This window comes from Chrysemys picta, chromosome 1 (assembly GCF_011386835.1).
Source record: "Chrysemys picta bellii isolate R12L10 chromosome 1, ASM1138683v2, whole genome shotgun sequence".
NCBI classification, from domain to species: Eukaryota; Metazoa; Chordata; order Testudines; family Emydidae; genus Chrysemys; species Chrysemys picta.
The window spans coordinates 143269042-143294376 of NC_088791.1; the positions used below are offsets into that span (position 1 = coordinate 143269042).

At 50.6% G+C, this 25335-nt stretch overlaps 1 protein-coding gene across 15 annotated transcripts in view; it reads right to left on the reverse strand.

The window, feature by feature from the left end:
- Positions 1-25335, reverse strand: part of ATN1 (atrophin 1) — a 76618-nt gene that overhangs the window by 20324 nt on the left and 30959 nt on the right. The window lies entirely within an intron of this gene.

Sequence of the window (25335 nt, forward strand, 5' to 3'; positions counted from 1 at the left end):
AAATGCACTGATTTAACTAAAACTGATTTAAAACTGATCTACTTAAACCAGTGCAAACCCCTTATGTAGACTGTAGTGGGGCGGGTGTCCCACTCCTGGAGAATTTAGGCTGCAGCAGGCCAGTGAGCCTGTGCAAATAGGCAGCCAATTGGAGAAGAGCTTATTGGGAGCCAATCAGGGCCCAGATTGGAGACAGCCAATCAGGGCCAGGCTCAGCCCTATAAAAAGGCTGCTCAGGGAGAAAGCACTCAGTCTCCCCCAGACCTTCAGAGAGGAAGGGGGGAGGGATGGCTCAGTGGTTTGAGCATTGGCCTGCTAAATCCAGGGTTGTGAGTTCAATCCATGAGGGGGCCATTTAGGGATCTGAGGCAAAAATCTGTCTGGGGATTGGTCCTGCTTTGAGACTAGATGACCTCCTGAGGTCCCTTCCAATCCTGATTTCTATGATTCTATGAAAGTCTGCAGGCTGAGGCGCTGGGCAGGCTCAGGGAAGCAGAGTGGAGCTTCAGCCTGGTACCTGCCAGACTGCCAGCCCTGAATAGAAGGGCCTAGAGGGTGCAATGGTGTCAGAGTGGAAGTGACCCAGGGAAGGCTGAAGGCAAAGGGAGAGAAGGAGGGCCAAGAGGCTGCCGTTAGAGGGTCCTTGGATTGGGACCCAGAGTAGCGGGCGGACCTGGGTCCCCCTTTTTCCCCCTTGTGCTGCTCTGGGCCATGGAGCAGGGGCCGAGTCAGGCTGCAACCTGCCCCCTGACGTAAGAGGGGCTAGACTTGGGGGTTGTGGCAGGCTGCTGAGGCTGGTGCAAAGACTTCTGTTAACCCCCCCCAAAGGGGGTGTGGATGGACTGAGGGGCACTGCCGGAGGGCAGTGGTCCTGAAGAGGATGCCGCGAGCTGGAGAGCAGCGTGGGCTCAGACGCCAACCAAGGGCAAGACAACGGGTGGGACACCACCAGAAGAGGGCGTTCCTCTGGACTGAGCTAATTCCCGAGACGATCAGCAGGAGGCGCCAGGTGGTCAGTCCCAACCCTGTTACATAGACCCACTTGAATCAGTTTCAATATTGCTTATATTGCTTTAGCTTAATTTGGTCATTGGTGTCTAAATCAATCCAGTTAAACTGATGAGATTTATAGTATAGTAAGGCCTTAGAATCAACATTTCTCAAGTGAATTTCCTCATAATGCAAATACTAAAAAGCAAGGAAATTCTAAGCTAAAGACACCTCTCACATGCAGTTTCCAAGCATTAGCCCAGTGCCATCATAAGACATAAATGACACCAACACGCCGATAAACTCTCTAACACACACACTTTAAATTCAACAATACTATCATCCTCAAGTCACACATCAAACTATAATGCACAATTTTAACTCAAACCTTCTAACACTACGTTATTTAATAGCTTAATAATGACAACTAGTCTTATCTCCACATACCACACTCATGTCAGAGAAAGAATACAAAGCTGAATACACTCCTAATTTCTTTCTTATCAGAAATGTTTCCTGGAATAGCTACAAAATGTAGATCAAATGTACAACACACAATTTCAAACAGACACAAATATTATGCACATTTTAAAGTGAGAGTAATTACCCACTAGAACAGATTACTGAAGGCTGTCATAAAATCTCCATCACCTGGAATCACTACATCTTTCTAAAATATATAATGTAATTTAATCACAAATTATTGGGCTCAATACAGGAATTTCTGTGTGAAATTCTGTGGCCTGTTATATAAGGGGTCAGACTGGATGATCACAGTGGTGCTTTCTGACCTTTACATTTATGAAATAAAAACATGGTCAGCCTTTCAGATCTACATTCATAATGACATGGAGAATGGCAGGGACCCCTACTCACGATAGTTAAGTCCCAGGCAGACTGCGAAGAGCTACAAAAGGATCTCTCAAAACTGAGTGACTGGGCAACAAAATGGATTCAATTTATCAAATGGAAATTCAATGTTGATAAATGCAAATTAGAAAACATAATCCCAATTATACATACAAAATGATGGGATCTAAATTAGCTGTTACCACTCAAGAAAGAGATCTTGGAGTCATTGTGGATAGCTCTTTGAAAACATCCGCTCAATGTGCAGCAGCAGTCAAAAAAAACCAGAAAAAAAAGTTACTCACCTTCTCGTAACTGCTGTTCTTTGAGATGTGTTGCTCATATCCATTCCAATTAGGTGTGTGCTTGCTGCATGCACAGTCATCGGAAAGTTTATTCCCTAGCAGCACCCGTGGGTTGGCTATGGAGCCCCCTGGAGTGGCGCCTTCATGGCGCTCAATATATGACCCTGCCAACCTGGCGCCTCCTCAGTTTCTTCTTGCCAGTTACTCCGACAGAGGGGAAGGCAGATAGGTTTGGAATGGATACGAGCAACACATCTCGAAGAACAACAGTTACGAGAAGGTAACTGTTTTTTCTTCTTTGAGTGATTGCTCATATCAATTCCAATTCCAAGCCTAGTTATGGAATCACTGATTGGAGCACCGTTCTGCCGAAAGCCGCATCATCTCTGGCACGCTGGATGATGGCGTAATGAGAGGTGAATGTATGTACTGAGGACCAAGTTGCTGCCCTGCAGATTTCTTGTATTGGGACCTGGGCCAGGAATGCCGCTGATGAGGCCTGAGCCCTTGGGGAGTGTGTTGTAAGAGCCGGGGCTGGTATTTTGGCCAGCTCATAGCATGTGTGGATGCATGACGTAATCCAGGAAGATATTCTTTGAGCTAAGACCAGGAGCCCTTTCATCCGGTCTGCCACCGCTATGAACAACTGGTTCAACTCCCTGAATGACTTAGTGAGCTTGATGTAAAAAGTTAGTGCTTGCCGAACATTCAGGGAGTGCAGCCTCTGCTCACGGCTACTGGCATGAGGCTTAGGATAAAAAACTGGCAGGAAAATGTCCTGATTAGTGTGGAAGCGTGACACAACCTTAGAAAGAAAGGCCGGGTGAGGTCTGAGTTGCACCTTATCCCTGTGGAAAGCTGTATGAGGTGGGTCTGAGGTAAGGGCCTTTAACTCAGACACCCTCCTTGCTGAAGTAATGGCAACGAGAAAGGCTACCTTCCACGACAGACAGAGAAGGGAGCAATTCACCAGTGGTTTAAATGGGGGCCCCATTAGCCTGGAGAGGACCAAGTTAAGGTCCCACGCAGGGACAGGCTATCTGATCTGGGGATGTAGCCATTCCAGATCATTGAGGAACCGACCAACCGTAGGAAGGCCGAGATAGCAGTGAGGTGTACCTTTATGGAGGACACTGCCAGGCCTTGCTGTTTCAGGCACAGAAGGTACTCTAAGATGAGAGGTACAGGTGCCTGGAGAGGGGGTGTACAACGCTGGTCACACCAACAAGTACATCTTTTCCACTTTGCCAGATATGTGGCTCTAGTGGAGGGCTTTCTGCTTCCGAGTAGGACCTCCCTTAGAAGCTCCATGGGATTCAGCCATGAAGCTTCCAAGCCATGAGGTGGAGGGACTGCAGGTCGGGGTGATGAAGGTGACTGTGGTCTTGAGTGATCAGGTCGGGGAGGAGAGGCAACGTGACAGGGGTGTCCACTGACAGTTCCAGGAGTATGGTGTAGCAGTGTTGTCGAGGTCATGCTGGTGCTACCAGAATTATCTCTGCTTCATCCTTGTGGACCTGGAGTAGGGAATGGGAGAAAGCCATAGAGCAGGCGGCCTCCCAAGAGTAGCAGGAATGCGTCCATGATTGAGCCTGGGCTGTGTCTCTGGAAGAAGCAGAACATTGGGAACTTTCTGTTGCTCCGGGGGGCGAACAGATCAACCTGGGGAAACCACTCGTGATTGCAGAAGGACCTGCTGAGGTGGTCCGCCAGTGCGTTCTGAACTCCTGGTAGATAGGATTCTTCCAGGTGAATGGAGTGGGCTATGCAGAACTCCCACAGCTGGAGGGCTTCCTGACATAGGGGAGAGAACCCTGCTTGTTGATGTAAAACATGGCAGTGGTGTTGTCCATCAAAACTGCTACGCACTGACCTTGTAGTTGGGCCTGAAAGATCTGGCATGCTAGTCGCACTGCCCTCAGCTCCTTGATGTTGATGTGGAGGAAGAGCTTGTCCTGCGACCAACGGCCCTGTGTTTGGAGGTCTCCCAAGTGCGCTCCCCATCCCAGAACTGACGCGTCCATTACTAGGGACAAGGAGGGCTGAGGGCTGTTGAAGGCAGTACCAGATTTACCATAGCGCCAATGGCTCCATAGCGCCGGACCCAAGCTCAGAAGGGTCCCATAACACTCATTTCCTCCCCTCTAGCAGCGCTGCAGAAGTGGAGGCCAAGAGAGCAAGGAGCCTCAGAACAACAGGGATCCAACATGGGAGCTGAGCACCCAAGGGGCCCTGGGAGCTGTAGTTCCTTGGCCATCTCCCTGCCTATAGAGCCGGCCCTGGAACAGGGAAGGAACTACATTTCCCAGCATTCCCTTGGCAGCTATCAACAGGAAAGGGAGTGGGAGGGACTGAGGAAGCTGAGACCCCATGAGCTGCAGCTTGCTGTGAATGGAGAGCTGGCTGCTAGAAGTGGGTGGCACAGTGAATGGGGAACAAGTATGCCCAAGGAGTAGAAGGCTTTGGCCCAGATATCACCCTCAGAAGACTTCTCCAGACTGGATTAGGGATGCTGGTGTGACCTCGCCCTGCAGCTCCCAAAGAAGGAATTGGGTGGACTAAATGGACAGTGCACCTCTCTATCTGAAGCTTAGCAGGGGAGGTATGTGGATCCCACTAAAATGATAAGTAAGGGAGGGAAGGCTCTACTAGAGGACCTGGGCAGCTTTAGATACAGTACCAGGCACATAGGAGGATTTCCATGTCTGATCCATGGAAGCAGAAATTGGCTTTTCCTTTCCAGATTTATCTAATATTCAGAAAGGGAATTTAGCACCTGCCCTCCAGATCTGAACACTCTCAAAATTCAGGAGTGCTCAAGCTCAATTTAGGCTGCTGTTACTTAGAATCATAGACTCATAGAATATTAGGGTTGGAAGAGACTTCAGGAGGTCATCTAGTCTAATCCCCTGCTCAACTAAATCATCATTTCTCCCAAATCAAATATGCTGATCCACCTTAACTTGCTGTAGAAAAAGTAGGATAAAATTGAGCAACAAATGCTGGCATCTCCCCAGCGCTAACTAGGACTGGAATAGCTATTTTCAACAGCCATTACCTTTTTTTGTTTTGTTTGTTTAAATGGAAGACAGTAATATTGCATTGGCAAATTCCCCATAGAAACGAAGAGTGGAACAAAAGAATAACAAAGGCACCTCAACTTTTCCTCATTTATGTGGGACAGTCTTATAATATGGATCCAGATATCCTCCAATCACACAAGCTGAAAATGGTTCCACTTTACAGCAGTTCTGTAACCATGTGGGAACCAGTCCTGTCTGTGTTCTGTGCACATCCAAAATTCTTACTGAATTCAGAAGTGCCTTGCTTTTGTGAATGGGAAATGGGGGAAAGCCATATCACTACCTGATATTTTCAGCTCTTGTAAGCGAAGCAGGTTTACATTTAGTAATTGGGTGGGAAGCCTCTCAGAAAAAGTTAGGTGCTGTAGGAGGTGTTGCTTATTCACTAGGTAATGTGAGACCTTCCTGTTACAATAGTAAACCAGTGCAGCATAGAATGCACTTTGCTCCTAGAGTCTAGAATGGGGTCCTTTGCTTCTATACACAGCCCATTAAAGATAATGAAAAGACTCCCACTCACTTCAGCAGGCTTTGGACAGAACTGGTTATACATGGGGTAACTCCACTGTCTTCATAGGGTCCTGGTCCCATAGCGGAGGGGGGCCATGTGAGCTTGTTGCAGAGCTGCTGCTCAGGGATGGGAACCGCCTGGCACCCCAGCTTTCAAAATCATTCAGGCTGCACTTTCTGCACAACTATGTGCTAGCTGAGGGGTGCGTGGGAATTGGTGGCCTCTGCTGCAGGTGATGGGCATCTCAGGTACTTAAAGCCATGGCCTAGAGGAGGGAAGCGCTTAACTGCAGAGTCTGCAGCTGCCTAGGGCCAGTGCAGAGGATTTAGAGTCCCTAGTGCCGCTGTTGCAAGGTTCAAGCATGCTCAGCCTTGGAATTGCCACCCCTCTCTTGACTAGTAGCTGCAGCTATCTAAGGCTGGCTTCTGGCAATTAGCCCCTTGTCTATAGCCAGAGAAGCTGCAGGTGGCTCTATGACTACTGGGGGCCATTAAGCTAGAGCTGATAAAGAAACTGGAATTAACCTCAAGGAACAGAGGTCACCAGTAGGAAAGGAATGTCAAAGGATGCATGGAAAGAGGAAGCAGGTCAGGCTTGCAGCAGGAGAATAGCCCCAGCTGGTTGGGGAGCAAGTCCAAAATAGAAACAAGCATGTAGTGGTGATTAGGTAGTAGACTAGCATGTAGATGGGAGCAGAGGGAGAAAGCCCTTGGGAATCTGAAGACACCAGCCTAAGTCCTCACTTTGGGGAAATGGTGTTTGCAAGTGGCTTGCTCAAATGGCAGGATGCGTGCTGAGGGAGGGATTTGTCAGAATTGATCAGGTATCTGCTGGCTTTGGAACTTTGAGCTGAGACTAGGACCACATACTGTGACTGGTGAAATAGGGTTGTACTGGAGACATGGCTATAGAAGGTCTGAATGAGGAAGGAGATAAAACTGTGGGGAGTTTCCCTGATCACTATTAAAGTTCTACTCACTGTGGACACTGGTAAACCCACATGGGTGTACAGCTCAGTGAGAAACTGGGGGCTGAGGGAGCTGTGTATGGCAATGCATATAGTCATGTAGAGGTGTGTGATCAAAATGAAAAATGTCTCTGAGATTCAGTACCGGGTATACTATGGCACTACCACACCAAACCCTTACTCGGAGTCCATAATGACTACTTAGGGGCCCACAAATATGTTTGGCGCCTGGGTCCACAAAAGGTTAAACCAGCCCTGCTTGAAGGGGACTCCTTTGCACACTGTCCGAGGGTTGAGCCGCCATGAATTCATTGGGGCAGTGTTGGACTCAGTTCCGGCAAGGGCACTTTTGCCAGAGTCCCGATTCCAAGCCATGATGGACATCATTCAAGGGCTGAGGCAATACCCGACCACTACAGTAAGGGAATGCCTGAGTCTCCTTGGCCACATGGCAGCCTGCACTTACAGGATCTGGCATGCCAGACTGAAGCTCAGGCCTCTACAGTCATGGCTCACTTCGGCCTATCACCCGGGACATGACAGCCTGAATTCAGTGGTCACAGTGCCAGGGCAGGTGCTTGATTCCCTTCAATGGTGGCTCAACCCTCGGACAGTGTGCAAAGGAGTCCCCTTCAAGCAGGGCTGGTTTAACCTTTTGTGGACCCAGGCGCCAAACATATTTGTGGGCCCCTAAGTAGTCATTGTGGACTCCGAGTATGGGTTTGGTGTGGTAGTGCCATAGTATACCCGGTACTGAATCTCAGAGACATTTTTCATTTTGATCACACACCTCTACATGACTATATGCAAAGAATTCTTTGAGTCGTTGCCAAGGTTGACATCCTCAAGTTGAGGAGGAGACCCAGTCTCTTGAATGTGGATCTGACCAATCAGATTTCAGACTCCATCTGCCTCCCGGTGTAGTCCCTGAGCAGCCAGTCGTTGAGGTAGGGGTATACCTGCACCTGCCTCCAATGGAGGAAAGTGGCCACGACCGACATGCACTTGGTGAATACTTGGGGGGCTGTTGAGAGGCCGAATGGTAGGACTGTGAATTGATATTGCTTGTGGTCAACCACGAAGCATAGGAATCACCTGTGTGCAGGCCGAATAGCTATATGGAAGTATGCGTCTTTCATGTCGAGGGCGGTGTACAAGTCTCCCGGATCCAGGAAGGGAATAATGGTGCCCAGGGAGACCATGCGGAACTCCAACTTTACCATGAACTTGTTGAGACCTCACAGCTCTAGAATGGGTCTGAGACCCCCCCTTGGCCTTGGGGATTAGGAAGTATCGGGAATAGAATCCCTTGCCTCTGATCTCCTGAGGAACCTCTCCCATGGCAAGGAGTGCCTGCACCTCTTGGATAAGGAGTTGCTTGTGAGAAGGGTCCCTGAAGAGAGACCCTAAAGAGGGACGGGGAAGGGGGGTGGGAGGGAGCAGAATTGGCGAGAATATCCCACTTCTACCTTGCGAAGAACCCAGCAGTCCAAAGTTATTTGGGACCAAGCACAGTAAAAGTGGGACAGACAATTCAAGAAAGACGGGGAAGGAGCCGGAAGTGAGGCTGGTGCGCCATCCTCACGCCACCTTCAAAAGGCCTGGTTTGAATCCAATGATGTTTTAGTCCCTGGCCCTGCCCGGGCAGGAGGTGGGAAGGCTTTCGTCTGCCATTCCTGCCCCTTCTCCTATAAAAGTCCTGCCTCGGCCGAGAAGAATAGGAGTGCTGCTGCTGCTGAGGCTTTAAATGTTTATATTGGGTTGCTGGGGTGTGCATACCCAAGGATTTCATGGTAGCCCTGAAGTCCTTTAGGCTATGCAGCCTAGAGTCAGTCTGCTCTGCAAACAGACCTGCCCCATCAAAAGACAGGTCCTGCATGGTCTGTTGAACCTGGGGCGGGAGTCCCGAAGTCTGCAGCCATGAGCTACGCCTCATGGTGATACCAGAGAACAAGGTGAGCACCGCTGAGTCCACAGCATCCAGTGAGGTCTGTAAAGAGGTCCATGCCACCGCCTTGCCGTCCTCCACTATCGCTCTAAACTCCTCCCTGGACTCCGCTGGCACCAGCTCCTTAAACTTGAGCATCGAGTTCCAGGAGCTGAAGCTATATCTACTCAGAATTGCCTGCTGGCTTGGCAATCCTGAGTTGCAACACCCCCGCCTCCCCATAGCATACACTTTGCTCCCCAATAAATCTAGGCGCTTGGCATCCTTGGACTTAGGTGCTGGGGCTTGTTGTCACTGCCTCTCCTTCTCATTTACTGCAGCCATCACCAATGAGTAAGGCTGCGGGTGTGTGAAGAAGTATTCGTACCCCTTAGATGGGATGAAATACTTCCTCTCCACACCCTTCCCGGTGGGAGGGATGTAGGCCAGGGTCTGCCAAATAGTCTTAGCATTGTTCTGTATAGCCACCCTCGGATGGTCCTCCAACTCCACCACCTCCTCGGCCTGCAAGCCCATATTTCGTGCCACCCTGCAAAGGAGGTCCTGGTGGGCGCAGCTGTTTAGGGGGGGCAGTCCACAGACAGAGGTGCCTGCAACCATCTCATCCGGGGAGGATGACGAGGAGGCTAATGAGGGAACAGGATCCTCCTGACCCTTTTGGTCTCCAGGGGCCTCCTGTCCTGCTTCTCTGTCAGGGCCAACCACACCTGGATCAGGCTCAGGAACTGGGGTTGGTTCCAGGGGAGGTCGAGCGATGGGTACCTCCTCGGCACCCCTAGGGGTGTGGTGACTGGCTGATGCCTCCGGCACCTGTAGTTCAGAGGTCACCGAATGGGAACCTTTGGATTGGGTGCTCTGGGCTTGGTGGTACGCCCACAGGGTCCAAAATGGCCACTGCGCTGGTCCCTGCCACTGCAAAGGCCATGGCCCTGCTCCCCACCTCAGGCCTTCCATGGCTCAACCGGTGCCGACCCTGCTCTGAGAATCTAGACCCTGTCTCTGAGTCCGAACACAGGGACCGGGACCGCGATGGCCAGGGCGGTGCCAAGCAGAGCTGGACTAGTGAGTGGTGCTGCGATGCTGGGGAGCGGTGCCGAGATCAGGATCTGTGCGGGGACACTGACCAGTGTCGGGATGACCGGTGCTGGGAGTGGGACCTGCTGCGAGATGGGATCGGCATGAGGATCAGCGTCACGATCTGGAGCGGTGCTGCGAGTCTGACCAGTGCCGCAATTGTGAGCGGTGCCGGGACTCCAAGCTGTGCCATGATTCCACCAGTGGTGCTGAGGGATGGAGCATCGCCAGTTTGCCTCAAGACGGTGCCACATGCTGCGGTACCGGAGACTTGGCTCAAAGGACCGGGGACATTGGTGCTGTCATGGCAATGAGGTCCCTCGCAGCCTCAAAGGTGTCCGGGGTGGATGGCAATTCCACCTCCTCAATGACCTGGCTCGGGGAGTCCAACGGCACCAAACTCGACGGTCACCCTTGCGGGGCCGAAGTCAACGGTGCTGGCTCCAAAGACTTCGGCCCTGGGTGCTCCTGTCTGGGATGCACCCCATTGGTCGGCTCCAAGGGGGTGGGTCTCTGAGTCGGAGATCCACTCCTCCCCTGCTTCTGGTGCCGCTTCTATGTCAGGGAATGGGACCGGTGCCAGATCGATCCTGCCGATTTCAGTGCCAGGGAGCAGTGGTGCCGCAGGTCTCTCCCAGAGTCCTTCCATGGTGCCACTTCCACCACTGCCGCCGGGGCGCCGCGCACCGATGAGCTCGGTGCCAGGTCTTGCCGCGGCGATGTAGGTTGCAGTCTGAGTGCCGCCTCCAGAAGGAGCTGATTGAGGCGAAAGTCTTGCTCCTTTTTTGTTTTGGGGCGAAACCCTTTACAAATCCTGCACTTGTCCACTTGGTGTGGTTCCCCCAGACACTTTAAGCAAGCGTCGTGGGGGTCGCCCATTGGCATGGGCTTGTTGCAGGACTTGCAGGGCTTGAACCCCTGGGATTTAGGCATGTAAGTCCCCCAAGGAGAACACAGTCGGGGTGGAGGGTAAACCCGCCAACCCAACAGCTAACTAACTACAATAACTAAGAACTAAACAACTACAAAATACAAACAGTCCGAATAGAAACTAGGGAAATGTGGAGAGCTTGCAAAGAAAGACGCCACAGTTCCAACGACCGTCATTGGCGGTAAGAAGGAACTGAGGAGGCGCTGGGTCAGCAGGGTCATATATTGAGCGCCATGAAGGCGCCACTTCAGGGGGCTCCACAGCTGACCCGATGGGTGCTGCTAAGGGAAAAACTTTCCAACGACTGTGCACGCGGCGCACACACACCTAATTGGAATCTATATGAGCAATCACTCGAAGAATGTTTGGAACCATTAGAAAACAGATAGATAATAAGGCAGAAAATATCATATTGCCGCTGTATAAATCCATGGCATGCCCACATCTTGAATAGTGCGTGTAGATGTGGTCGCCCCATCTCAAAAAACATATATTGGAATTGGAAAATTATTAGGGGTATGGAATGGCTGCCATATGAGCAGCGATTAATAAGACTGGGACTTTTCAGCTTGGAAAAGAGACAACTAAAGGGGGATATGATTGAAGTCTATAAAATCATGACTGGTGTGGAGAAAGTAAATAAGGAAGTGTTATTTACTCCTCATAACACAAGAAACTAAGGGGTCAACAAAAGAAATTAATAGGCAGCAGGTTTAAAATAAACAAAAGGAAGTATTTTTTTCACACATTCCCTCTGGAGCACCTGGCATTGGCCACTGTCTGAAGACAGGATACCGGGCTAGATGGACCTTTGTTCTGACTTAGTTTGGCCATTCTAATGTTCATATTAGAACATAGGGGCTGCCCAAAGCCCGAGCACTACCGCCTTCACGGTTTGCCGGGCAGCCTCCAGACCCTGCGCCCCCGGCTAGGCGCTTCCCCTCCCGGGCTCCAGCTGTGCTGGGGAAGCGCTGGCCGGGGGCGCAGGGTCTGGGGGCTGCCCGGCAAACCGTGAAGCCGGTAGCGCTCAGGCAGCCCTTTCCGCGTGGCTGGGAGTGGGAGGGAGGAGGGGGCGGAGTTAGGGCGGGGAAGGGGCGGAGTTGGGGTGGGGTTAGGGGTGGGGAAATGGGTGGGGCCAGGGCCCATGGAGGGTCCTCTTTTTTTTATTTATTAGATATGGTAACCCTACATAACTAGGGCTTAGATTCTTACACAGTATTTCCCAGACATGCCCCCCACTTCCCTCTCCCTCAACATGCTGTAAAAACTCCAAGGGGGTTGAAAATATTTACCAGATCTCCTCTCCGGACAGCTCCGGCTGAATTTAAGTTCCGTGTGTAACCCATTGATTTCAGTGTGTTATATGTGTAGTCAGTTTGGGGGACTTGAAAATGCAGTTCCCACAAACTGCAGCATAGAGGATGGGGAAATTGGACATGACCTGTCTGGTCTGTGCCTGAGACACAAACAACCCGTGAGTTCGACTGATAAGCAGGGCAAACAGCTTCAGCCCCATCATAAGAGTGCAGCCCACCTAGGACACTGTTTGTGTGGTGAAAGCTGGCTGCAGGGAAGCGAGGTTACACAGCAGCTGAGGAGCAGCAGCCCCAGGCCTGGTCTACACTAGAAAATTAGGCCTGCATAAATACATCACTCAGGGGTATGAAAATCCACACCCTTGAATGACATAGTTAAGCCAACCTAATCACCCTGCCGTAGACAGCATTAAGTTGATGGAAGATACTACCCCAAACGACAAAAGTTTTATCAACGAAAAGTGCTGGTGCGAACAGCACTTTGTTGGCAGGAGCGCTCTCCTGCTGACAAAGCTGCTGCCACTTGTTGGGGGTGGAAGATTTTTGTTGGTGGGAGGAGCTCTCTCCTGCCAACAAACAGCAGCTACACTGTGCGCCTTTTAGTGGCACAGTTGTAGTGGCACAGCTGTGTCGCTAAAAGGTGGGTAGTGTAGATAAAGCCTCAGCCAAAGGGCCTGAGACCAAAAAGGGCAGATGGAGCCTCCACAGCGTCTGAGATGACTAACTATCAGCGGGCCCCAGCAGACCTCCCCAGCTAGGATGACCAGATGTCCTGATAAAATCGGGACTGTCCCAATATTTAGCTGTTTGTCCCACATCCCGACCGATGTACCGTTGGGATGCCATTTGACCCAATATTTGGCACGAGGCTGGACTGATCACCCTAGCTGGCAGGCTCCCTATCTGGCTCTGCACAGCTCCTGGGAAGCGGCCAGCAACCCTGCGCCCCCTAGGCAGAGGGGTGGCTAGAGGGATCTCCATGAGCTGCATCCGCTGACCCTAACCCTAGGAGCCAGAGGGACTTGCCAGCCGGTTCCCGGGAGCCATCCTGCCCAGACCCTGCCCCCGCCAGGTGTCTCTGGCTCCTAGGGTCAGGGGCGGCCAGGAGGCTCTGCACGCTGCTTGCGCCCGGAGGCCCCGCCTCCACAGCTCCCATTGGCCACAGTTCCTGGCCAATGGAAGCTGCGTCACCGGCACTCTTGGCGGGCGCAGCATGTGGAGATTCCTCTAGCCGCCCCTACCCTAGGAGCCAGAGGGACCTGCCAGCCACCTCCTGGGAGCTGATCCAGGTAAGCGCCGCCCAGACCCAGACCCAGACCCAGACCCCTCCCCTCCTCCCCCTGCCCCAGCCCTCAGGTGAGGAGGCAAGCAGTAGGTGGGGGGGCCAGCCAGGTGCAATGGGGCATGCATGGCATGGCCAGACACACATTAGTCTTCCTGCCCTGTGCTGCCAGCATGCCCCTTCTTCCTGAGGGCAGCCCCAGGCCGCGCCACACAGCTGTGCCCAGTGCCCTGCAGACCCGCTATGCCCCCCCCCGCATGCACAACCTTCCCACCACAAATGCATGGTGCCCTGCACTCTATCACCCCGGCCCAGTGCCCCCCTGCCCACAGCCCCACCACAACCCCCCAGCATCCCACACACAACCCCCCACTCTCTAGTTCCCCAACATACACAGCCCCCCCCCCACTACCCAGTGCCCTTCCCCACTGCCCCACACAGACTCCCCACTGCCCAGCGCCCCGACACACACAGATCTCCCTCACTGCCCAGCATCCCCCACACAGACTTCCCAGACACTCAATCCCCCATGCCCTGTCCCCTTCCCTGGCCGCACTCACCAGCCCTGCTGGGAGGTGCGGTGACTGTCAGCTGGGCTGAGCCATCAGCACAGACAGGGCTGGAGCCGGGGCCCTGCACTCCTGCCCCATGGCTTGCAGCGAAGGCTGCAGCAGGGGCTGTACATCCCCCAAAACACACACAGCTTCTTAGGGCTGTGTGTCCTCCTCCCTTATGTGTCCTGATATTTTATTCTTGCGATCTGGTCATCCTATCCCCAGCACTGGAGCCGGGCAGGACCTGAGGCATACACCCGAAACCCACTCCACACAAACAGAACATATATTGGTTTCCCAGCTGGGGATACCACTTGCTTCTCATTCAGCTCCAACTCAACCAGCCACCTAAAGCTGCGGGGAGACTAGTGGGCATTTTTGTTATATTTTCTTAGTATGTGAGCATTTAGGGCCTGATCCAATTTCCACTGAAGTTAATGGGAGTCTCACTTATTGCTGTGTGATTGGTTAATTATTCAGTTAGTATCCCCAATTCCCTACCTTTCCCCCTTCTTTTATTTTACCCTGTGACATTCTGTACCTTGGGGGAACACCCTACACCCCCATGTTCATCCTTTTAATATGACTGTGTGGTATCCAATGCAAAGTTTGTCATGTTGGGTGTCTTCAGAAGGCTCATGATGCACTTAGCATTGTTGTTATAGTAATGTTATAGATTGCAATTTCATGTATATAGTTATGAGGCTGAAAATGTGTCCTCATGGCTTAAAACAAGCCAAAGCAAACTCTACAGGAACAGAGGGGCAGTTCACACCTCGTCAGGGCATGTATGGGACAAACTCAGCCCAGCCTCACAGGACCAAAGGACACTGGCCTAGGCAGCAACAAAGGATCTGTTGGACTCTCCAGTGAGTCACATGCCTTCCCTTGGTCAGTCAGGAACTATGATGAGGTAATGCTCACCTGACCCTGAATGGGGGGGGAGGGGCAAAGCCAAGAGGGAAGAAAGAACACGATAAAAGGGAGACACATTTGCCATGCTCTCCCTCTCACTTCCACCTCCAACTACAACAGCGGTGGGCAAACTACGGCCCACTAACAGAAAAAACCTATGCTAACAAAGCTACATGAGTTGCAAAGATCAAGTGCTCAAAAGTTGGGAAACTACGGCTTGAGATAAAACCTCCTTTGAATTGATGCGTGAATGAGTCCCCCATTTAAGATAGTTATAAGAGACAGGGGGCCACACCTAAAAAAAAGTCTAATAAAGGCCATCCAGAAATTAGCACCTGGTGGCTAGAGGGTTTAACCAGGTATTGTGAGTGAGGGTGCAGGAGGGGGAGAACACACATTAAACTGGAAAAGACTGAGGCCTTGTCTATAGTAGGAATTTACTTCAGTAAAGTGGAGTACCTATAGTGACAGGAAAACCTCCCTCATCAGCGTAGGTGGTGTCTACATTGAAGCACTACAGCAGCGCAGCATTTCAAGTGTAGACATACCCTGAGAGGCACAGAGCCTGAAAGACCAGCTGAAACATGGTGGCTGACTCTGGAAGAAACCTGGGAGGAGGTTTGTGGGTCAGGGGTGCAAACTAAAAAGAATGTTCCTGGTGCTGTGAGCAAAAGAAGCCATTTCCTGCTCTTTGAATCCTTCTGCACTGAAAGATACACGACTTTCTACGTTCTTGGTAAATAAGCAAAACTACATCAAAGAAATAACCGACTATCACCTATTTCTACTCCCAACACTCATAGGGCCCCAAACTTTGACTAGTCCCTCAGGTTGAAAAGTGGCAACGATATGGTCTTTAAATTATACAATCACATTTCCCCCCTCCACAGAATCCCTCCCTCTTCAGTGCATAGGATGGACCTGCTCTGGGAATCAATCAGGGCTGTGTAGGGAATGATGTGTAGGATTCTTGTCTCACTTGTTGTAGAAGTTGCAAGGTGTGAGTGAATGAGACAGGGAACTTCAGAAAGAGAAAGGATGTTTTTTTGGTGGAGGCAGGTGAATGCCACCCAGACGTAGTACCTGGGGCAGCTGACGTAAGACATCTAAGGCCTAATTTGCAGAAGTGCTGAGTGCTCATACTGCAACTGAAGTCATTGAGAGCTGTGCATGCTCAGCACTTTGAGCAGGAGTACAGCGTGGTCGGAAGGTATGAGCACAGTGCTGGGAATCAGGCAATAAGCAATTCATAGAATATCAGGATTGGAAGGGACCCCAGGAGGTCATCTAGTCCAACCCCCTGCTCAAAGCAGGACCAATCTCCCAACAGATTTTTTTTCTCCAGATCCCTAAATTCTAATCCTGTGACTGGCTCTGAGCAAGTCACTTTGCTTTTCTCTCTGCAAGTCACAAAATGGGGATAACAATACCAAAAGGTGTTAGTAGTGTTAATATCTATACAGTGCTTTGAACATATAAAGTGCTATATAAGGGCAAACTTAATTCTGGCATTTCCTAACTTATGAGAGCTTGACTTTGCAACCTTAATAATATTAAGAGAGGGTGGGAGGTGTGTGCACACACACGCAAACACATACAATGTTATATACCAAACTAATGGGTCAGAGCTCAGGTTGTGTGTTGCAGAGTGATTGTCAGTTCTTTGATATATGCATTGAGGGGGGACATTGTTAAAATGAAAGAGAATTTTTGCCCTTGAAAATAACACATCAAACGTACATATACATATAGTGTATGTGCTTATATTTACCAATAGAAAATGGTAGGGGGAAAAGCAGAGGGTATAGCTGGGAAGGGGGGGGCAGCAGTGGGGGAAGCATAATGGGCTCGTGGAAGCACTGGTTGGGGGGGGCAGTTTCATAGATTCATAGGATATCAGGGTTGGAAGGGACCTCGGAAGGTCATCTTGTCCAACTTGGTGCTCAAAGCAGACAGATTTTTGCCGCAGATCCCCAGACAGATTTTTGCCGCAGATCCCTAAATGGCCCCCTCAAGGATTGAACTCACAACGCTGGGTTTAGCAGGCCAAAGCTCAAACCAGTTGGCAGGGGATTTCCCAAGTTCTGTAGAATGGCCAGGTGAGTAGCTCTTCAGAAGTTCAAAGCACAGAAACTCTCTTCTCCCTCTTATAGACTTCTAAAGGTCCAGGAGACAAGCTCAGAGCATAAGTATTTTTTTTGCAGTTCAGCTACTGAAGTGCTGATTTGCCCAACTAGCTGAGCTATGGATGAAGAACGTGTTTGCTGTTGGTTTTTCACAGATCACTTAACATGCAGTAATACACTATCACCAACTGTCAATTGAAAATAACTGATACAAAAACAAAATCAACCACAATATTCATTATAAGATACAAGTCGACAAAGAAATATTACAGGATCACCATTGCAGCATAAACAGAAACAGTTACAACTATTCATAAATCCAAAAGTAATATGTTGTTAAACTTTGTAGTTTATGTAGGCAGACTACATTGCACACATCAGGGGCTCTTTGCATGCCTCCATTCCGCACCCCCAGCTCCATGTGTGCCTCCCTCCTGTACCCCTCTATTTCAAGGATTCCCTGCAGCTCCCCACCCAGCCAATGGCTCTGTGAGTCTTCACCCATTCCTCTCAGGGTCCTGCACACTCCCCCTGATGCCAGTGGCTCTGCATGCACCCCCTTTTCACTTCCCCAATGCCCTCCATTTCCTCCCCATGGCAAGGGCTCTCTGTGTCCTCCATTTCTCCATACTAGATACCACCAATCTCTCCCCACACCAAGGGTACTGTGGGCCCCCCACATCTTCCTTCCCCTATATCAGGTACTCCTGTGGGCATTCTGTGCCAAAAAATTCTGCGCCAAAAAATTATGTGCACAATATTTTAAAATTCTGCAAGTTTTATTTGTTAATAAATAAATGCAGAGGCTCCAGCATGGCAGTGGGGAGCACAGGCCACTAGTTGCACAAAAGTGGGAGATCACCTTGCAGTCTCCCCACCACCCTCCCCGGAGACACGGACTCAGTGGTGAGGCTGCACCTGACCCTGCCATAGCACAAGGCCTGGGCCTGCCCCAGAAACACCCTGGGGCCCTGGCCCTCTGCACCAGGCGCACCAGGTGTGGGGCAAGCAGGCTCAAGCAGGCAGGATCCAAGTGTGGAGGGGCTCGGGGGGCGGGGGGGAGATCCAGGGTGGAGTGAGAGGATTCTGAATGGGACAATCTGGGTGCAGGGAACTCAGTGGGGGGGGTCTAGGTGCGGGCGGGATCTGGATGCACAGAGGCTCATTGGGGGGGGCTCTAAGCGCGGGGCAGTGGGACTCTGCAGGGGCTTCCAGGCGAAAGTGGTTGGGGCTCAGCAGAGGGGTCTGAGTGTGGGGGGCTCAGCAGGGGGTCTGGGTGCTGGGGGAGTGTGGCTTGGTGGGGTAGGGGTTTTGGGTGCAGCTAATTGGGAGTCAGTGGCATGGGGGTCTGGATGTAGGGACTCAGCGTGATGCAGGGGTGTGGTGCTCATCCGGGTGGGGGTTTGAGTGCAGGGAGCTCAGTGGTGGGGGGGTAGTCTGAGTGCAGGGGGGTTCCAGATGCAGGTGTTGAGGTTCAGTGGGGTGTGGTTTGGGTATGGAGGGCCGGGGAGGTTCTGGACATATGGGGTAAGGCTTGGCAGGGGTGTCTGGGTATGGGAGGTCTGGATGCACGGGGGTTGGGTGGATGGGGGAGCAGTTCCCAGTACAGTGACCTCTCACCCCACAGCTGAGGAGTAATGGGAAGAGGAAACAGGGGAGGATGCTGAGTTTCTTGCAGCTGGGGGAGGTTTCTGGGGATGGGTCTGACACAGCCCCAGGCACTCCTTGCAGGGGAAGAGGAAGTCCCATCTTCTTCTGCCTCCAGCCCAGCTGGGACTAGCAACTGATCCTGGCTCAGGGTAGGAGCCACTGGCTGGGGTGTCCCCAGCCCTGTGGTGATTTACTTCTCCACCAACTGTCTGAAACCATGTACCTATGCAGCTAGGGAGTGGTGCATGACTGCTCTTGCAGCTTACCTTGGCTTCCCTGTCAGAAAATCATTTTTCTGCAGGGAAGCAAAGAAATCTGCGGGGGACATGAATACTGTGTACATGTAGTGCTGCAGAATCCCCCCAGGAGTAATCAGGGTTCTCTGTTCTCCCCCATGGCAGGTGCCCCCATTTCTCTCTTTCCCCCAATCTTCCCCCATCAGGGGTTCTGAGTGCCCCCATTTCCCTATCCCAGGGTCCCCCATTTCTCCCTATTGCCATGAGTGTTGTGTGCCTCCCATCCCCATAGCATGCTCCCCCATTTACCCCACATGCCTGGGGTTCTGTGTGCCTCATTTATCTCTCACCCTCATACCAGTCCTCCATTCTCCTCCCATTGCCAGGGCCTGTAAGCACATCCCCTTCCCTCCCCTCCATTGTTATTTGTCTGGGAGATAAATCATTCAGGGTTTCAATATATTAAATTCTACTGGGAAGGTGGTGAGAGATGAGACAGTGATTAACACCCTCCAGTAATACCCCTATCAACCAGCTGTTTGATCTGTAGACAATTGCAGAGGTGCTAGAAGCTATGCTAAGCAGATGGTAGAGCGCCATGTGCCCCTCCCCACTTTTCCCCTTTGGGTTTTCAGATTTTCCCCAAAATAAACAGGGTTCTGGCCACTGATGCCTTGAACAGTCCCAAAAATTTTGGAAGTGACTGGATGTGCTGTTCAAAAGCTATTGTATTACAAAAATTCTGATAGAGATAAAGACAAAGGTTATGTCTACACTTAACACTTCAGCATAGATACTATCTACTCTGGCAGGAGTTCTCCCATTGGCATTGGTAATCCACCTCCGTGAGAGAGGCGGTAGTTAGGATACAGGAAGAATTCTTCTGTTGACCTAGCACTGTCTACACCGGGGTTAGGTCAGCATAGCTACATCTCTCAGCCCTGGTCTACACTCTGAGTTTAGGTCGAATTTAGCAGCGTTAGATTGATCTAACCCTGCACCTGTCCACATGACGAAGCCATTTTTGTCGACTTAAAGGACTCTTAAAATCGATTTCTGTACTCCTCCCCGATGAGGGGATCAGCGCTGAAATCGACATCGCCGGGTTGAATTTGGGGTAGTGTGGACACAATTCTACAGTATTGGCCTCCGGGAGCTATCCCAGAGTGCTCCATTGTGACCGCTCTGGACAGCACTTTCAACTCAGATGCACTAGCCAGGTACACAGCAAAAGCCCCGGGAACTTTTGAATTTCATTTCCTGTTTGGCCAGTGTGGCGAGCTCATCCGCACAGGTGACCAGGCAGTCCCAGAATCGCAAAAGAGCTCCAGCATGGACCGAATGGGAGGTACTGGATCTGATCGCTGTTTGGGGAGATGAATCTGTGCTATTAGAACTCTGTTCCAAAAGACAACATACCAAAATATTTGAAAAAATCTCCAAGGGCATGAAGGACAGAGGCTACAACAGGGACCCGCAGCAGTGCTGCGAGAAAATTAAGGAGCTCAGGCAAGCCTACCAAAAAACCAAAGAGGCAAACGGCCGCTCTGGGTCAGAACCCCAGAAAAGCCGCTTCTATGATGAGCTGCATGCAATTCTAGGGGGGCCCCTACCACTACCCCACCCCTGTCCGTGGACACCTGCAAGGGGGGAGTCTCATGCAACAGGGATGAGGATTTTGGGGACGAGGAAGAGGAGGATAGCACACAACACGCAAGCGGAGAAACCATTCTCCCCGACAGCCAGGAACTGTTTATCACCCTGAAGCCAATACCCTCCCAACCCTTCCAAGGCGGGCTCCCGGACCTTGAAGGCAGAGAAGGCACCTCTGCTGAGTGTACCTTTGTAAATATAATGCATGGTTTAAAAGCAAGCGTGTTTCGTGTTTAATTTGCCCTGAAGACTTGGGATGCATTGGTGGCCAGTACAGCCCCTCCTTTTAAATGGCCAACCCAACGGGTGCTTGGTATGGGAAAGTAGGGTGCTGCTGTTTGAAACCATTCCCACATGTTTTGAAGGTTCAAGAAGCTGAAAGACTGTGGCTTACCATGGCTGCCTGCAAACCGAAGTCTGTTGCCCAGCCCTGCGTGTGTGATCTGTCACACCAAACCGGCAGGCCCTCAATATAAGAGGCAAAATGCGACCTTGTACCGAAAGCACATGTGCTATATAATGTTAACAATTTGGTTCACCATGAAAGAGTCTACCCATTGTTCTCTAAAATGTGTCTTTTAAAATACAACTCTCCCTTTTTTTCCTCCCGCAGCTGCAAATGTTTCAACGCTACCCTTATCATCTCCATCACAGAGGCTAGCGCAGATAAGGTGGTGAAAAAACGCACTCATGATGAAATGTTCTCTGAGCTCATGCAGTCATCCCGCACTGAAAGAGCTCAGCAGAATGTGTGGAGGCAAACAATGTCAGAGTCCAGGAAAGCAGAAAATGAACGCGAGGACAGGAGGGACAAACAAGATGAGAGGTGGCGGCAGCAAGATGAGAGATGGCGGCAGCATGATGAGCGGAGGCAGGATGCAATGCTGAGGCTACTGGGGGATCAAACGGATATGCTCCAGCGTCTGGTGGAGCTGCAGGAAAGGCAGCAGGAGCACAGACCACCGCTGCTGCCCCTGTGTAACTGCCCACCCTCCTCCCTAAGTCCCATAGCCTCCTCACCCAGATGCCCAAGAACTTGGGGGGAGGGCCTCCACTCCACCCCAGAGGACTGCCCAAGCAACAGAATGCTGGCATTCAATAAATTTTGAAGTGCAGTGTGGCTTTGTCCTTCCCTCATCCCCTCATCCACCATCCCACCCGGTGATTCCCTCCTCCTGGGCTACCTTGCAGTTATCCTCCTATTTGTGAGATGAATTAATAAAGAATGCACGATTTTGAAACAATAATGACTTTATTGCCTCTGCAAGCGGTGATCGAAGAGGGGAGGGTGGCTTACAGGGAAGTAGAGTGAACCAAGGGAGCGGGTTTTCATCAAGGAGAAACAAACAGAACTGTCACACCATAGCCTGGCCAGTCATGAAACTGGTTTTCAAAGCTTCTCTGATGTGCAGCGCACCCTGCTGTGCTCTTCTAACCACTCTGGTGTCTGGCTGTGCATAATCAGCGGCCAGGTGATTTGCCTCAACCTCCCACCCCGCCATAAACGTCTTCCCCCTTACTCTCACAGATATTGTTGAGCACACAGCAAGCAGTAATAACAATGGGAATATTGGTTTCGCTGAGGTCTAAGCGAGTCAGTAAACTGCGCCAGCGTGCTTTTAAACGTCCAAATGCACATTCTACCACCATTCTGCACTTGCTCAGCCTATAGTTGAACAGCTCCTGACTACTGTCCAGGGTGCCTGTGTATGGCTTCATGATCCATGGCATTAAGGGTTAGGCTGGGTCCCCAAGGATAACTATAGGCATTTCAACATCCCCAACGGTTATTATCTGGTCTGGAAAGTAAGTCCCTTGCTGCAGCTGTTCAGACAGACAGAGTTCCTGAAGATGCGAGCGCCATGTACCTTTCCCAGCCATCCCACGTTGATGTTGGTGAAATGTCCCTTGTGATCCATCAGTGCTTGCAGGACCATTGAAAAGTACCCCTTTCGGTTTATGTACTGGCTGCCAAGGTGGTCCGGTCCCAAGATAGGGATATGCATTCCGTCTATCACCCCACCACAGTTAGGGAATCCCATTGCAGCAAAGCCATCCACTGTGACCTGCACATTTCCCAGAGTCACTACCCTTGATAGCAGCAGCTCAGTGATTGCGTTGGCTACTTGGATCACAGCAGCCCCCACAGTAGATTTACCCACTCCAAATTGATTCCCGACTGACTGGTAGCTGTCTGGCATTGCAAGCTGCTCTCATCTTGGTATTCTTGCACTTCAGGGCAGGGGAAAGCAAGTCGCAAAGTTCCATGAAACTGCCCTTACGCATGCAAAAGTTTTGCAGCCACTGGGAATCATCCCAGACCTGCAACACTATGCGATCCCATCAGTCTGTGCTTGTTTCCCGGGCCCAGAATCGGCGTTCCACGGTATGAACCTGCCCCATTACCACCATGATGTCCAAATTGCCAGGGCCCATGCTTTGACAGAAGTCTATGTCCATTTGCATGTCCTCATCACTATCATAATCACGCTGTCGTCGCCTCCCCGCCTGCTTTTGCAGGTTCTGGTTCTGCACATACTGCAGGATAATGCACAAGGTGTTTACAATGCTCACAACAGCAGCGATGAGCTGAGCGGGCTCCATGCTTGCTGTGGTATGGCGTCTGCAGGAGAGCAGAGTTGCAGCAGAAGCGGTGGATGATGATGGTTAGCACCGTGCACGTTTCCCGAGGAAGAACACACGTTCCCGGGAGCCCACGACAGACAACATGGAGAAATTCGCTATCGACACACGAGCAGGAGAGCAGAGTTGCAGAAGAAGCGGTGGATGATGACGAGATGCCACGAGAATAGATATTTATAAAGAACGACGAGAGGACCTGCGAGGTCGACTCATGGCACCAGGAGAGCAGGAGAGCAGAGTTGCAGCGGAAGTGGTGGTTGGATGACAACGGTTAGCAGTCCTACTGCACCATCTGCTGAAAGCAGTATGGCGTCTGCACGGAAAAAAGGAGCGAAACGACTGTCTGCCTTTGCTTTCATGGAGGGAGGGGCGACTGAAGACATGTACCCAAAACTACCCGCAACAATGTTTTTGCCCCATCAGGCATTGGGAGCTCAACCGAGAATTCCAATGGTCAGCGGAGACTGCGGGAACTGTGGGATAGCTACCCACAGTGCAACGCTCCGAAAGTAGACACTAGCCACGGTACTATGGCCGCACTCTGCTGACTTAATGTGCTTAGTGGGGACACACACAATTGACTGTATAAAATCGCTTTCTAAAAATCGACTTCTATAAATTCAACCTAATTTTGTAGTGAAGACATACCCGCAGTGGTGTAGATTTTGTACACCCCTGAGAGACGTAGCTATGCCAATTTAAATTCCCAGTGTAGACCAGACGAAATACAGAAATGCCATCAATTTGTGTGTACAAGTATGTTTACACTACAGAGACTATACTGCCACAGCTCTGATGGTATAATCTCATCTTGTAGACACAGCCTATGCCAGCAGAAGGGGTTTTTCTGTCCTTGTAGGAACACCACCTTCCCGAACGAAGACAGCTCTCTTCCGTTGACATAACTCCCAATGTAGATGGAGCCGTGTCAGCAGAGCTACGCCAGTTGAGCTGTGGTTTTTTCATACCCGACACATGTAGTTATGCCGATATAACTTTTCAGTGTAGACCAAGCCGAAGGCCTTTGCAAGACCTGACAAGTTATAAAATAACCCATATTTTAGATTCTGGAATACTCTATAAATAAATCGTCTACTGTCAGTCTACAGGAACTTCTTTGCTAGAAGAATCCAAAAAACACCAAAAACATTTTTAGAAAGGAGTCATTTTAAAATGCTTTTAGCTCAAACTAATTAACAAATGTAATTGTATATGTTCACAAAACTCATTCTGTACTCAAAGAGTAAATTATATAAGTTTGGGGAGAATACGTTATATTATTTATATATAACTAAGGCCTGGTCTACACTAGAAAATTATGTCGACATAACTATGCTGCTCAGGATGTGAACAATCCATACCCCTGAACAGTGTAGTTAAGCCAACCTAAGTCCCTATGTAAACAGCGTTAGGTCAACAAAAGAATTTTTCCATCCACCTACCTAACACCTCTCAGGGAGGTGGATTTTCCATGCCAATGGGAGAAGCCCTCCCGTTGAGGTAGGTAGTGTATATAATGAAGCAATGCTGTGGCACAGCTGTGCTGCTGTAGCATTTTAACTGTAGACAAGCCCTGCTTTACATGCACCTTTCAAAACAACCATTTTTATTATCAAATCCACTCATTACGTTATCTGGCCTGTCTGACTCATGAGGGACACTCCCCTCTCCCCCCCCGCCCCCCCGCCAGTCTCTGCTCGAACCAAGACCGATCAGAGAAAAGACTTGCAGAGAGCAGTGAAGGGCGTTGGGAGACACACCTAGACCCTTCCTGACAAGGGTGACAAGGGTGACAAAATTAAGACATCTCCATTTGCATACAGAATGCTCCCTGGAAGAAAACACCACCCATAGCCAAGAGTGATCAGCTCCTATTGTCTAGCCTAAAGAAAACCCTTGAGTCATCAGTTTACCCATAAACAAATCTAGTGTTCTCCCTTGAACCATTGTTGTTTCTCTACAAAAACCCCTACCTATGTTCAAGTAAGTGTTTGCTCATCAAGAAGGTTGCTACCAGTACAACTGTGATGTGAGAGTGGGGATAGGGACGTGCTGAATCTGGAACATGATCCAGCCCATTGAGTAGAGGGACATATAAGGGGTCAGGTTGAAAGTGCTGATTGACCCGGTCCACTCAGAGTGTGTGTGTGGCGGGGGGGGGAGGGGGAACCCACCCCTAGGGAACCTAGGCCCTGCAGGATAGCTCCATTGGGAGGGGACTTGCATAAGGGAGAAGTAGAACTCCATATGAAAACACATGTGACACAAGCAGTACATTGATAGAATTACAGGACACCCTTTC